The 13035-nt window shown below is 54.1% G+C and overlaps 8 non-coding genes and 1 pseudogene across 8 annotated transcripts; all 9 read left to right on the top strand.

Moving 5' to 3' along the window:
- The first annotated feature begins 5035 nt into the window (after positions 1 to 5035).
- Positions 5036 to 5214, top strand: LOC136951096 (U2 spliceosomal RNA; annotated as a pseudogene).
- A 792-nt stretch (positions 5215 to 6006) lies between these two features.
- On the top strand, positions 6007 to 6124 carry LOC136951215 (U5 spliceosomal RNA). The gene has a single exon (XR_010877701.1). It is a non-coding gene; the product is annotated as a U5 spliceosomal RNA (small nuclear RNA).
- Positions 6125 to 6932: 808 nt separating this feature from the next.
- On the top strand, positions 6933 to 7123 carry LOC136951079 (U2 spliceosomal RNA). The gene has a single exon (XR_010877581.1). It is a non-coding gene; the product is annotated as a U2 spliceosomal RNA (small nuclear RNA).
- Positions 7124 to 7912: 789 nt separating this feature from the next.
- Positions 7913 to 8030, top strand: LOC136951214 (U5 spliceosomal RNA). Its single transcript, XR_010877700.1, has one exon. It is a non-coding gene; the product is annotated as a U5 spliceosomal RNA (small nuclear RNA).
- A 676-nt stretch (positions 8031 to 8706) lies between these two features.
- On the top strand, positions 8707 to 8897 carry LOC136951078 (U2 spliceosomal RNA). Its single transcript, XR_010877580.1, has one exon. It is a non-coding gene; the product is annotated as a U2 spliceosomal RNA (small nuclear RNA).
- A 794-nt stretch (positions 8898 to 9691) lies between these two features.
- Positions 9692 to 9809, top strand: LOC136951212 (U5 spliceosomal RNA). The gene has a single exon (XR_010877698.1). It is a non-coding gene; the product is annotated as a U5 spliceosomal RNA (small nuclear RNA).
- A 676-nt stretch (positions 9810 to 10485) lies between these two features.
- Positions 10486 to 10676, top strand: LOC136951077 (U2 spliceosomal RNA). Its single transcript, XR_010877579.1, has one exon. It is a non-coding gene; the product is annotated as a U2 spliceosomal RNA (small nuclear RNA).
- Positions 10677 to 11464: 788 nt separating this feature from the next.
- LOC136951211 (U5 spliceosomal RNA) lies at positions 11465 to 11582 on the top strand. The gene has a single exon (XR_010877697.1). It is a non-coding gene; the product is annotated as a U5 spliceosomal RNA (small nuclear RNA).
- Positions 11583 to 12390: 808 nt separating this feature from the next.
- On the top strand, positions 12391 to 12581 carry LOC136951076 (U2 spliceosomal RNA). The gene has a single exon (XR_010877578.1). It is a non-coding gene; the product is annotated as a U2 spliceosomal RNA (small nuclear RNA).
- Positions 12582 to 13035: the final 454 nt, after the last annotated feature.

Here is a 13035-nt window from a genome sequence, read left to right as displayed (position 1 = left end):
AAACTGACTGACAACACCTTGAAAGTGGTGATTGTCAGGATGTTTAATGAAACTGTGAACCCCGAGGATATCTGTGTCTGGTTGAAAAGGTACTGCACAGTTAAAGGGGTTCCAGTTAGAGTGAAGGATCTGGATGGCATATGGAATGGAGCTTGGAGAGTGCCCATCCAGCAGGTTCCAGATCCGACAGGTTTTGAAGGACTGAGGCAGTTACCCTCAATCATAGTGTTGGGGGAGAACAGGGGCTTCGTGCACTACATGGGACAGCCAAAGCTATGCAGAAAGTGCATGAAGCATGGGCACCTCGCGGAGGCGTGCCAGGAGGTGGTTTGCGGAAAATGTCGGGAGATCGGGCACGTCTTCGCGGAGTGCCCAAATGGGAGAGCTTGCAACTTGTGTGGCGAGCTCTCCCACCTGTTCAGAGACTGTCCTCAGTCCTTCGCCAACAAGCTCCGGGCGGCCAGGGCGCCCGTGGAGCCGATGGGACCAGCCACAGAGGAGAGAGTGGTGGTGGAGGTGGTGGAAGGGGAAAAGGAAGTGGACGAGGAAAGGGCGGAAAAGGAGGTGCAGGAGGAAGTGGCAAAGAGAACGGTCCCTGTTTTAAATATTTTAGACCAGGAGGCCGAGCACGGGAGGCGGGAGGAGCGCGTAGAGGAGGAAGAGAGCCCAGGAGAGGCCGACAAGGTCACCTCCTCCTCCTCCGACTCCCGTGACTCGGCCGAAAGTGAGGTTTTAATGCAGTGTGGCCAACTCCCGGCGGGGGAAAAACATAAAGATCTGTCCGCTGACATCGATCACGCCGGGAAGAGGGGGAGGCCCGAAGTGAGCTCTGAAGAGTCAGATTCCTCTTCCAGGGTATTTCCTTCCAGCTCTCCGAACCAACTGTCCTTTTTAACTGTGAACCTGGTCACATCGTCCCCTAAGGAGAGCTCGGGCCTCCCCCAACGAAAGAAAAAGAAGGCCAAGAGTGAGCAGAATAGTGTGGAGGTCACCTAGATCTGTTTTTAGTGCTTGTTTTATTTGCTGATTATTGTCTCTCTGTTTTATTGGTTTTATTTGATCACCTTTTTAGACCCAACCCCCCTCCCTGTTTTTAGTAATGCACACGTCCCTTTTAACCCCCTTCACCCTTTTTATGGCGCTCACTTTTACCACTCTTAATGTAAGATCGATTAAGTCGAGTTTTAGAGCCCAGTCCATTTTAACCTTTTTAAGCACTGTTCAGACAGACATTGTTTTAATTCAGGAGTGTGGACTGCCTTTTAAAACTTTTTACCAACAGTGGGAAAATAAGTGGAGCCAAGGACCCTCGGTGTGGAGTGGGTCAAACAATAATAAGAATGACGGAGTGGCGGTTTTAATAAAAAATGCACACATCTTGGTGAAGGGGAGCACGGTTTTACATAACGGACGCATGCTTTTACTACATTTGAACTTTTTAGGGAAGGATTTTAAATTGATAAATGTGTATGGTTTTAGCGGGAAAAATGAGAGGTGTGACCTTTTAGAAGATCTGCAGTCCCACCTGCTAGGGAGGGATCCCCTGGTGGTAGGAGGGGATTTTAACTGTGTTTTATCAAGAAGAGATAGGAGAGGAGCTGGGGAACTTTTTAAAGTAGACAGATCGTCGGTTTTATTACACGGACTTTGTAGGGATTTTAAACTAGTTGACTGTTTTAGATCCCTGCATCCTAGAGAGGAGGGCTTCACCTGGTTCAGTGGTGATGGCACCAAAGCCTCTCGCATCGACTACTTACTGACCCGGGACGCCCCCCCAACCGATGCTAGATTAACCCCGGTATTCTTTTCGGACCACTGTATGCTCACGTGCACCCTTTCACTGACCTCAGGTGTGACGGTAGGGAAGGGTCTGTGGAAACTGAACTGCTCCCTGTTGGAGGACGAGGGAATAACAAGGTCGTACAGGGAGCGGTTCAGGGACTGGCAGACCCTTCAGGACATGTTCGAAACACGAGCACAGTGGTGGGAGATGGTAAAACACAGGACACAGACTTTTTTTAAGCAAAAAGGGAGGGAAAAAAGAAGGAAAGCAGAGAGACGCATGGTGGGACTGCAGAAAAGGCTAGAGAGGTATTTTAAACTTACACAGGAAGGGCTGGATTTTAACGATGAAATAAGAGAGGTGAAAAAAGAAATGGTTTTAATGGCGGAAGAGGTGAGCAGAGGAGTGATTTTAAGAAGCAAAGAGAGAGACCTGGAGGAAGGAGAAAAATGTACCAGGTACTTTTTTAAGAAAATAATCAGCAGGAGCAATGTTTTAACGAGTATCAAAGATAAAAATGGGATTTTAAAAACTGACACACAACAGATTACGAAGGTGGTGGAGGAATTTTATGATGAGTTGTTTGAAAAGAAAGAAGTTTTTAATCACGTCATGGACGAGGTTTTAAGCTTTTTAGACAAAACAGTTGTAAACACCGTGCTTTTATCCCAGGATTTTACCCTTTTAGAAATGGACAAAAACATCAGATGTTTTAAAAAAGGGAAATCCCCAGGCGAGGACGGGCTCCCCCTGGAATTTTATCTGACCTTTTGGGATATTTTAAGACACGACCTGTTGACTGTTTTTAAGGACTTTGAACGACTCGACCGACTACCTGACAGTTTTAGGATGGGCATTGTATCCCTTTTATTCAAGAAAAACGACAAAGCGGACCTAAAGAACTGGCGACCTATCACTCTTTTAAACGTTGACTGTAAACTTTTTAGCAAGATTTTAACCTCTCGTATGTCTTGTGTTTTAGGGGACTTGATCCACCCGGATCAAGCCTGCGCCATCCCGGGAAGGAGGATCACGGACAGCCTGGTACTGATCAGAGACGCCATCTGTTTTGCGAGAGACAGAAACATTCGGCTAGTAGTCCTAAATTTAGATTTTGAGAAAGCCTTTGATCGGGTCTCGCACCAGTACCTTTTCAAGGTACTGCAAAAAGCGGGTTTTCCGGGGAGATTCCTAGCTTGGGTGGGACTGCTGTATGGGGACATTACCAGCAAAATCCTTGTTAACGGGTTCTTATCCAAAGCAGTGGAAGTTAACTGCGGCGTCCGTCAGGGGTGTCCCTTATCCCCCTTACTCTATGTCTGCTGTATAGAGCCGCTGGCGCAGATCTTGAGAAGGGACCAACTCATTTGTGGGTTGGGGATCCCGGGGACTGGGGGACTGACTGCCAAGTGCATTTTATACATGGACGACATCAACATTTTATGCACTGACCTTTTATCCGTAGACAGGACCCTGGACCGGACTGACTGGTTTGGCCTCGCTTCGGGTGCCAAGCTTAACAGGGACAAGACAGAGGGGAGACTTTTCGGACCGTGGGGTGGGACAGACATGACTAGGCTTCCCATGACGACGACCCAGACCGACCTCCGCATCCTCGGGGTACAGTTCGACCGGGAGGGGGGAGGGAGCGGAAACTGGGAGGGCTTACTGACAAAAACCCGACAGAGACTGACGTTCTGGGGACTCAGACGACTGACATTTGAAGGCAAGGTTTTAATCATCAAAGCAGTGATTTTACCCTTGTTCTTATTGATCGGTTCTGTTTTTATCCCCCCCAAACCCATTCTTTTAGTCCTCGACAGGATGGTGTTTTATTTCATCTGGGGGTCCAAGTGGGAGCGCCTGAAAAGAGATGTAGTGAAGAGAGCCCCACGAAACGGAGGGAAGGGACTCCCGGATTTTAAAGTGTTCTTTGGTAGCCGGTACACCGCACTCCACCTGGCACTGGCGACGACCCCATCCGGAAACCACAAGACCGCGGCCCTGACCAGATTCTGGATGGGGTCCTACCTCAGGCACCTGCAGTGGATCCCGAAAGACCTGAGGACGCCAGTGTCTTTTAACCTCCCCCCGGCCTACCTTTTTATTAAGACGTTTTTAAAGACACACATTTTAGAGAAAGAACCACTCACCGTTTTAACCAAACACCGCTCTGTTCTCTCTCTTGTGCAGGAACGGGAGGAAGTGACCCGAGTGCGCCGACTCGCCCTGGGTGAGTCGGCCACGGTCTGGCGGAACGTGAGCCACCCTGCCCTGCTGAACAAGCACCGAGACCTCTCCTGGATGGTGGCCCATGAGATCCTCCCGGTCAGAGCCGTCATGCACTCCCGGAGGCTGGCGACGACATCCAGGTGCCCGCGGCCGACTTGTGGCGGAGAGGAGACCGTGAGGCACCTGCTCTGGGAGTGCAGTGCCGCCCGGGACCTGTGGATCCTGGCGGGGCCCCTGATAACCCCGTGCCTGCCGGCAGGGGAGGTCCTAAACGCACAGCTGGTGCTCTACGGGGTGAGCCAGAGGACCATGACATCTGGACAATTCCGCCAACTCTGGCTCACCCTGACATGCTTCAAAGAAGCCCTCTGGACCTCCAGGAACCTGCTGGCGGGGAAGCGCGTGGAGATGTCCACCCAGGCAGCGGCGGAACTGGCTGCAGAGACCCTCGGGTGGTACATCCCACGCGCCATACGGAAGGGGCCCCCCTCCACGTGAAGTGGTCCGGGCGGCAGCGGCCTGGCTGCGCCGGAATGGCTGCCCAGGTCGAGGATCTCCGCTGGGCCCCGGAGGGGGAGGACTCGGTGGCTTGTTCAGCGGGGCAGGTAGAGGCAAGCCAGACAAGCTCATCCCGGTCCTGCACAATTGAGGAACAGAACCTTTAAATGCACTCACACACACACACTCACATAGCCACACAAGACACATAGCCACATACGCACACACACACACATAGTCACACACACACGTCACATTTTTAAAGACACATTGTAAAACATTCCTTTAAAGATGTCTTAACCAAGTGTACATTCTTTTATGGCTTTTTAACACTGCTGTATTTATTCATGATCACCTTGTTGTTTTAGCGGGCACTTTTTAACTACGATTTCGATTCAGTGCTTTTAAAGTAATTACACCAGTGTTTTAGCGCCCCCTATGCCCTGTAATTAATGTACCTTTTAAGAAAAGAAAAGACATGTAAAACGAATTGTTTTTATGAACTGTCAACGGTGAGAACCAATAAATTTTTCTCAAAAGAAAAAAAATCTGTTCTTATCAGTTTAATATCTGATATGTCCTCCATGCGAGGACAACATATTAAACGGATTTTTGCAACAGGGAGTCGGAACAGGGGCTCGCTCCGTCCGCTCCGCGCATCGCCCCGGTATTGCAGCGTCTCCGGGAAGGGTGCAATCTTTCTAAGCGTGTCAAAGAGAAAAGCTAGTGAGGGAGGGAGGGAGGGAGGGAGGGAGGGAGGGAGGGAGGGAAGGAAGGAAGGAAGGAAGGAGGGAGGGAAGGAGGGAATGTCTGAATGAGTGAGGTTTGGGGGAGAGGGGTTTAGGTTAGGGCTAGGGTTTTTGGGGTGAGGGTCAAAAAACCCTCAAAAGGGGGGGGCCCCCCAACAAAGCGGAACAAGCGATCCCTACCAAAAAAACGGGGTGAAAAGGGGGTGTGGGCGGAGCCCTGTCGGCCGGTGGCGTTTTCCCGCCCTTTTAGATATAAAAAAAAAAAAAAAAAAAAAAAAAAAAAAGTGAGTGACTGAGTGAGTGAGTGACTGAGTGAGTGACTGAGTGAGTGAGTGACAGAGAGAGAGAGAGAGAGAGAGAGAGAGAGAGAGAGAGAGAGAGAGAGAGAGAGCTGGCTGACATTCAGCGGGGCCGAGGTGAAAAACTGGAAGGCAATCGGAATGAGTTTTTTATCGCGCCGTGTCAGTCGACACCAACACGGAGTGGACTGGCTGGAAGGCGCATACGATAAACACGTACGGATCTTAATGGAGAAAAAGCCATCAATGAAATGGAGAAAGTGCGGTAAGGAAAGAAAAGCCAAGCGGGCGGGCCGAGCCCCTCTGCGGCCCGTGGCGTTTCCGCGCCTTTTTTTTCCCGAGAAGGATGCGGTTCGCCCCGGTTCTCCCCGGTTCGCCCCCGCGGACGGGTGAGTCAGGGCCAACGGAGGGGTTGGGGGTAGGCCGTTTGGGTCGTTTCAAATCGACGCTCTGGTTCCCCTTCAGCACGCACAAGCCTTTCGCCTTTTACTAAAGACTTCCGTGGAGGGGAGCGCCGACGAGTGGAACGTGGTATTTTTGGGAGGCTTTGCCCGAGGGAGGGCAGAGCCTGATGGACGTGTGACAAAAGCAGGGTGAGGTTGGCTTTGGGGTTAGGTGCGTGCCTGCGGGTAAGGCAGGTTTTGTCTTTGCTTCTTCTGTAGCTGTTTCAATTCTGTTGCCTTTTGGCCTGGGCTTTCCGCTTCCGTCCCTGCTTGTCCTGCGGCTTTTGGCCTGGGCTTTCCGCTTCCGTCCCTGCTTGTCCTGCGGCTTTTGGCCTGGGCTTTCCGCTTCCGTCCCTGCTTGTCCTGCGGCTTTTGGCCTGGGCTTTCCGCTTCCGTCCCTGCTTGTCCTGCGGCTTTTGGCCTGGGCTTTCCGCTTCCGTCCCTGCTTGTCCTGCGGCTTTTGGCCTGGGCTTTCCGCTTCCGTCCCTGCTTGTCCTGCGGCTTTTGGCCTGGGCTTTCCGCTTCCGTCCCTGCTTGTCCTGCGGCTTTTGGCCTGGGCTTTCCGCTTCCGTCCCTGCTTGTCCTGCGGCTTTTGGCCTGGGCTTTCCGCTTCCGTCCCTGCTTGTCCTGCGGCTTTTGGCCTGGGCTTTCCGCTTCCGTCCCTGCTTGTCCTGCGGCTTTTGGCCTGGGCTTTCCGCTTCCGTCCCTGCTTGTCCTGCGGCTTTTGGCCTGGGCTTTCCGCTTCCGTCCCTGCTTGTCCTGCGGCTTTTGGCCTGGGCTTTCCGCTTCCGTCCCTGCTTGTCCTGCGGCTTTTGGCCTCGGCTTTGGTTTTGGCTTTTGGTGGTTTCGGCCGTTCTCGGTGTGGTGACCGAGCGGCCCAGGTGGTGCACGGAGGGTCCGCGCGCCGGGGGCGTCCGATAATGCGGTCATCGCTTCTCGGCCTTTTGGCTAAGATCAAGTGTAGTATCTGTTCTTATCAGTTTAATATCTGATATGTCCTCCATGCGAGGACAACATATTAAACGGATTTTTGCAACAGGGAGTCGGAACAGGGGCTCGCTCCGTCCGCTCCGCGCATCGCCCCGGTATTGCAGCGTCTCCGGGAAGGGTGCAATCTTTCTAAGCGTGTCAAAGAGAAAAGCTAGTGAGGGAGGGAGGGAGGGAGGGAGGGAGGGAGGGAAGGAAGGAAGGAAGGAAGGAGGGAGGGAAGGAGGGAATGTCTGAATGAGTGAGGTTTGGGGGAGAGGGGTTTAGGTTAGGGCTAGGGTTTTTGGGGTGAGGGTCAAAAAACCCTCAAAAGGGGGGGGGCCCCCCAACAAAGCGGAACAAGCGATCCCTACCAAAAAAACGGGGTGAAAAGGGGGTGTGGGCGGAGCCCTGTCGGCCGGTGGCGTTTTCCCGCCCTTTTAGATATAAAAAAAAAAAAAAAAAAAAAAAAAAAAAAAAAAGTGAGTGACTGAGTGAGTGAGTGACTGAGTGAGTGACTGAGTGAGTGAGTGACAGAGAGAGAGAGAGAGAGAGAGAGAGAGAGAGAGAGAGAGAGAGAGAGAGAGAGAGCTGGCTGACATTCAGCGGGGCCGAGGTGAAAAACTGGAAGGCAATCGGAATGAGTTTTTTATCGCCGTGTCAGTCGACACCAACACGGAGTGGACTGGCTGGAAGGCGCATACGATAAACACGTACGGATCTTAATGGAGAAAAAGCCATCAATGAAATGGAGAAAGTGCGGTAAGGAAAGAAAAGCCAAGCGGGCGGGCCGAGCCCCTCTGCGGCCCGTGGCGTTTCCGCGCCTTTTTTTTCCCGAGAAGGATGCGGTTCGCCCCGGTTCTCCCCGGTTCGCCCCCGCGGACGGGTGAGTCAGGGCCAACGGAGGGGTTGGGGGTAGGCCGTTTGGGTCGTTTCAAATCGACGCTCTGGTTCCCCTTCAGCACGCACAAGCCTTTCGCCTTTTACTAAAGACTTCCGTGGAGGGGAGCGCCGACGAGTGGAACGTGGTATTTTTGGGAGGCTTTGCCCGAGGGAGGGCAGAGCCTGATGGACGTGTGACAAAAGCAGGGTGAGGTTGGCTTTGGGGTTAGGTGCGTGCCTGCGGGTAAGGCAGGTTTTGTCTTTGCTTCTTCTGTAGCTGTTTCAATTCTGTTGCCTTTTGGCCTGGGCTTTCCGCTTCCGTCCCTGCTTGTCCTGCGGCTTTTGGCCTGGGCTTTCCGCTTCCGTCCCTGCTTGTCCTGCGGCTTTTGGCCTGGGCTTTCCGCTTCCGTCCCTGCTTGTCCTGCGGCTTTTGGCCTGGGCTTTCCGCTTCCGTCCCTGCTTGTCCTGCGGCTTTTGGCCTGGGCTTTCCGCTTCCGTCCCTGCTTGTCCTGCGGCTTTTGGCCTGGGCTTTCCGCTTCCGTCCCTGCTTGTCCTGCGGCTTTTGGCCTGGGCTTTCCGCTTCCGTCCCTGCTTGTCCTGCGGCTTTTGGCCTGGGCTTTCCGCTTCCGTCCCTGCTTGTCCTGCGGCTTTTGGCCTGGGCTTTCCGCTTCCGTCCCTGCTTGTCCTGCGGCTTTTGGCCTGGGCTTTCCGCTTCCGTCCCTGCTTGTCCTGCGGCTTTTGGCCTCGGCTTTGGTTTTGGCTTTTGGTGGTTTCGGCCGTTCTCGGTGTGGTGACCGAGCGGCCCAGGTGGTGCACGGAGGGTCCGCGCGCCGGGGGCGTCCGATAATGCGGTCATCGCTTCTCGGCCTTTTGGCTAAGATCAAGTGTAGTATCTGTTCTTATCAGTTTAATATCTGATATGTCCTCCATGCGAGGACAACATATTAAACGGATTTTTGCAACAGGGAGTCGGAACAGGGGCTCGCTCCGTCCGCTCCGCGCATCGCCCCGGTATTGCAGCGTCTCCGGGAAGGGTGCAATCTTTCTAAGCGTGTCAAAGAGAAAAGCTAGTGAGGGAGGGAGGGAGGGAGGGAGGGAGGGAGGGAGGGAGGGAAGGAAGGAAGGAAGGAAGGAGGGAGGGAAGGAGGGAATGTCTGAATGAGTGAGGTTTGGGGGAGAGGGGTTTAGGTTAGGGCTAGGGTTTTTGGGGTGAGGGTCAAAAAACCCTCAAAAGGGGGGGGCCCCCCAACAAAGCGGAACAAGCGATCCCTACCAAAAAAACGGGGTGAAAAGGGGGTGTGGGCGGAGCCCTGTCGGCCGGTGGCGTTTTCCCGCCCTTTTAGATATAAAAAAAAAAAAAAAAAAAAAAAAAAAAAAAAAAGTGAGTGACTGAGTGAGTGAGTGACTGAGTGAGTGACTGAGTGAGTGAGTGACAGAGAGAGAGAGAGAGAGAGAGAGAGAGAGAGAGAGAGAGAGAGAGAGAGAGAGCTGGCTGACATTCAGCGGGGCCGAGGTGAAAAACTGGAAGGCAATCGGAATGAGTTTTTTATCGCCGTGTCAGTCGACACCAACACGGAGTGGACTGGCTGGAAGGCGCATACGATAAACACGTACGGATCTTAATGGAGAAAAAGCCATCAATGAAATGGAGAAAGTGCGGTAAGGAAAGAAAAGCCAAGCGGGCGGGCCGAGCCCCTCTGCGGCCCGTGGCGTTTCCGCGCCTTTTTTTTCCCGAGAAGGATGCGGTTCGCCCCGGTTCTCCCCGGTTCGCCCCCGCGGACGGGTGAGTCAGGGCCAACGGAGGGGTTGGGGGTAGGCCGTTTGGGTCGTTTCAAATCGACGCTCTGGTTCCCCTTCAGCACGCACAAGCCTTTCGCCTTTTACTAAAGACTTCCGTGGAGGGGAGCGCCGACGAGTGGAACGTGGTATTTTTGGGAGGCTTTGCCCGAGGGAGGGCAGAGCCTGATGGACGTGTGACAAAAGCAGGGTGAGGTTGGCTTTGGGGTTAGGTGCGTGCCTGCGGGTAAGGCAGGTTTTGTCTTTGCTTCTTCTGTAGCTGTTTCAATTCTGTTGCCTTTTGGCCTGGGCTTTCCGCTTCCGTCCCTGCTTGTCCTGCGGCTTTTGGCCTGGGCTTTCCGCTTCCGTCCCTGCTTGTCCTGCGGCTTTTGGCCTGGGCTTTCCGCTTCCGTCCCTGCTTGTCCTGCGGCTTTTGGCCTGGGCTTTCCGCTTCCGTCCCTGCTTGTCCTGCGGCTTTTGGCCTGGGCTTTCCGCTTCCGTCCCTGCTTGTCCTGCGGCTTTTGGCCTGGGCTTTCCGCTTCCGTCCCTGCTTGTCCTGCGGCTTTTGGCCTGGGCTTTCCGCTTCCGTCCCTGCTTGTCCTGCGGCTTTTGGCCTGGGCTTTCCGCTTCCGTCCCTGCTTGTCCTGCGGCTTTTGGCCTGGGCTTTCCGCTTCCGTCCCTGCTTGTCCTGCGGCTTTTGGCCTGGGCTTTCCGCTTCCGTCCCTGCTTGTCCTGCGGCTTTTGGCCTCGGCTTTGGTTTTGGCTTTTGGTGGTTTCGGCCGTTCTCGGTGTGGTGACCGAGCGGCCCAGGTGGTGCACGGAGGGTCCGCGCGCCGGGGGCGTCCGATAATGCGGTCATCGCTTCTCGGCCTTTTGGCTAAGATCAAGTGTAGTATCTGTTCTTATCAGTTTAATATCTGATATGTCCTCCATGCGAGGACAACATATTAAACGGATTTTTGCAACAGGGAGTCGGAACAGGGGCTCGCTCCGTCCGCTCCGCGCATCGCCCCGGTATTGCAGCGTCTCCGGGAAGGGTGCAATCTTTCTAAGCGTGTCAAAGAGAAAAGCTAGTGAGGGAGGGAGGGAGGGAGGGAGGGAGGGAGGGAAGGAAGGAAGGAAGGAAGGAGGGAGGGAAGGAGGGAATGTCTGAATGAGTGAGGTTTGGGGGAGAGGGGTTTAGGTTAGGGCTAGGGTTTTTGGGGTGAGGGTCAAAAAACCCTCAAAAGGGGGGGGCCCCCCAACAAAGCGGAACAAGCGATCCCTACCAAAAAAACGGGGTGAAAAGGGGGTGTGGGCGGAGCCCTGTCGGCCGGTGGCGTTTTCCCCGCCCTTTTAGATATAAAAAAAAAAAAAAAAAAAAAAAAAAAAAAAAAAAGTGAGTGACTGAGTGAGTGAGTGACTGAGTGAGTGACTGAGTGAGTGAGTGACAGAGAGAGAGAGAGAGAGAGAGAGAGAGAGAGAGAGAGAGAGAGAGAGAGAGAGCTGGCTGACATTCAGCGGGGCCGAGGTGAAAAACTGGAAGGCAATCGGAATGAGTTTTTTATCGCCGTGTCAGTCGACACCAACACGGAGTGGACTGGCTGGAAGGCGCATACGATAAACACGTACGGATCTTAATGGAGAAAAAGCCATCAATGAAATGGAGAAAGTGCGGTAAGGAAAGAAAAGCCAAGCGGGCGGGCCGAGCCCCTCTGCGGCCCGTGGCGTTTCCGCGCCTTTTTTTTCCCGAGAAGGATGCGGTTCGCCCCGGTTCTCCCCGGTTCGCCCCCGCGGACGGGTGAGTCAGGGCCAACGGAGGGGTTGGGGGTAGGCCGTTTGGGTCGTTTCAAATCGACGCTCTGGTTCCCCTTCAGCACGCACAAGCCTTTCGCCTTTTACTAAAGACTTCCGTGGAGGGGAGCGCCGACGAGTGGAACGTGGTATTTTTGGGAGGCTTTGCCCGAGGGAGGGCAGAGCCTGATGGACGTGTGACAAAAGCAGGGTGAGGTTGGCTTTGGGGTTAGGTGCGTGCCTGCGGGTAAGGCAGGTTTTGTCTTTGCTTCTTCTGTAGCTGTTTCAATTCTGTTGCCTTTTGGCCTGGGCTTTCCGCTTCCGTCCCTGCTTGTCCTGCGGCTTTTGGCCTGGGCTTTCCGCTTCCGTCCCTGCTTGTCCTGCGGCTTTTGGCCTGGGCTTTCCGCTTCCGTCCCTGCTTGTCCTGCGGCTTTTGGCCTGGGCTTTCCGCTTCCGTCCCTGCTTGTCCTGCGGCTTTTGGCCTGGGCTTTCCGCTTCCGTCCCTGCTTGTCCTGCGGCTTTTGGCCTGGGCTTTCCGCTTCCGTCCCTGCTTGTCCTGCGGCTTTTGGCCTGGGCTTTCCGCTTCCGTCCCTGCTTGTCCTGCGGCTTTTGGCCTGGGCTTTCCGCTTCCGTCCCTGCTTGTCCTGCGGCTTTTGGCCTGGGCTTTCCGCTTCCGTCCCTGCTTGTCCTGCGGCTTTTGGCCTGGGCTTTCCGCTTCCGTCCCTGCTTGTCCTGCGGCTTTTGGCCTGGGCTTTCCGCTTCCGTCCCTGCTTGTCCTGCGGCTTTTGGCCTGGGCTTTCCGCTTCCGTCCCTGCTTGTCCTGCGGCTTTTGGCCTGGGCTTTCCGCTTCCGTCCCTGCTTGTCCTGCGGCTTTTGGCCTCGGCTTTGGTTTTGGCTTTTGGTGGTTTCGGCCGTTCTCGGTGTGGTGACCGAGCGGCCCAGGTGGTGCACGGAGGGTCCGCGCGCCGGGGGCGTCCGATAATGCGGTCATCGCTTCTCGGCCTTTTGGCTAAGATCAAGTGTAGTATCTGTTCTTATCAGTTTAATATCTGATATGTCCTCCATGCGAGGACAACATATTAAACGGATTTTTGCAACAGGGAGTCGGAACAGGGGCTCGCTCCGTCCGCTCCGCGCATCGCCCCGGTATTGCAGCGTCTCCGGGAAGGGTGCAATCTTTCTAAGCGTGTCAAAGAGAAAAGCTAGTGAGGGAGGGAGGGAGGGAGGGAGGGAGGGAGGGAAGGAAGGAAGGAAGGAAGGAGGGAGGGAAGGAGGGAATGTCTGAATGAGTGAGGTTTGGGGGAGAGGGGTTTAGGTTAGGGCTAGGGTTTTTGGGGTGAGGGTCAAAAAACCCTCAAAAGGGGGGGGCCCCCCAACAAAGCGGAACAAGCGATCCCTACCAAAAAAACGGGGTGAAAAGGGGGTGTGGGCGGAGCCCTGTCGGCCGGTGGCGTTTTCCCGCCCTTTTAGATATAAAAAAAAAAAAAAAAAAAAAAAAAAAAAAAAAAGTGAGTGACTGAGTGAGTGAGTGACTGAGTGAGTGACTGAGTGAGTGAGTGACAGAGAGAGAGAGAGAGAGAGAGAGAGAGAGAGAGAGAGAGAGAGAGAGAGAGAGAGCTGGCTGACATTCAGCG

Source organism: Osmerus mordax, chromosome 10, assembly GCF_038355195.1.
Source record: "Osmerus mordax isolate fOsmMor3 chromosome 10, fOsmMor3.pri, whole genome shotgun sequence".
Classification (NCBI taxonomy): Eukaryota; Metazoa; Chordata; class Actinopteri; order Osmeriformes; family Osmeridae; genus Osmerus; species Osmerus mordax.
Note: the sequence above shows the minus strand (reverse complement) of the source record. Positions and strands in the feature narration are given on the sequence as shown.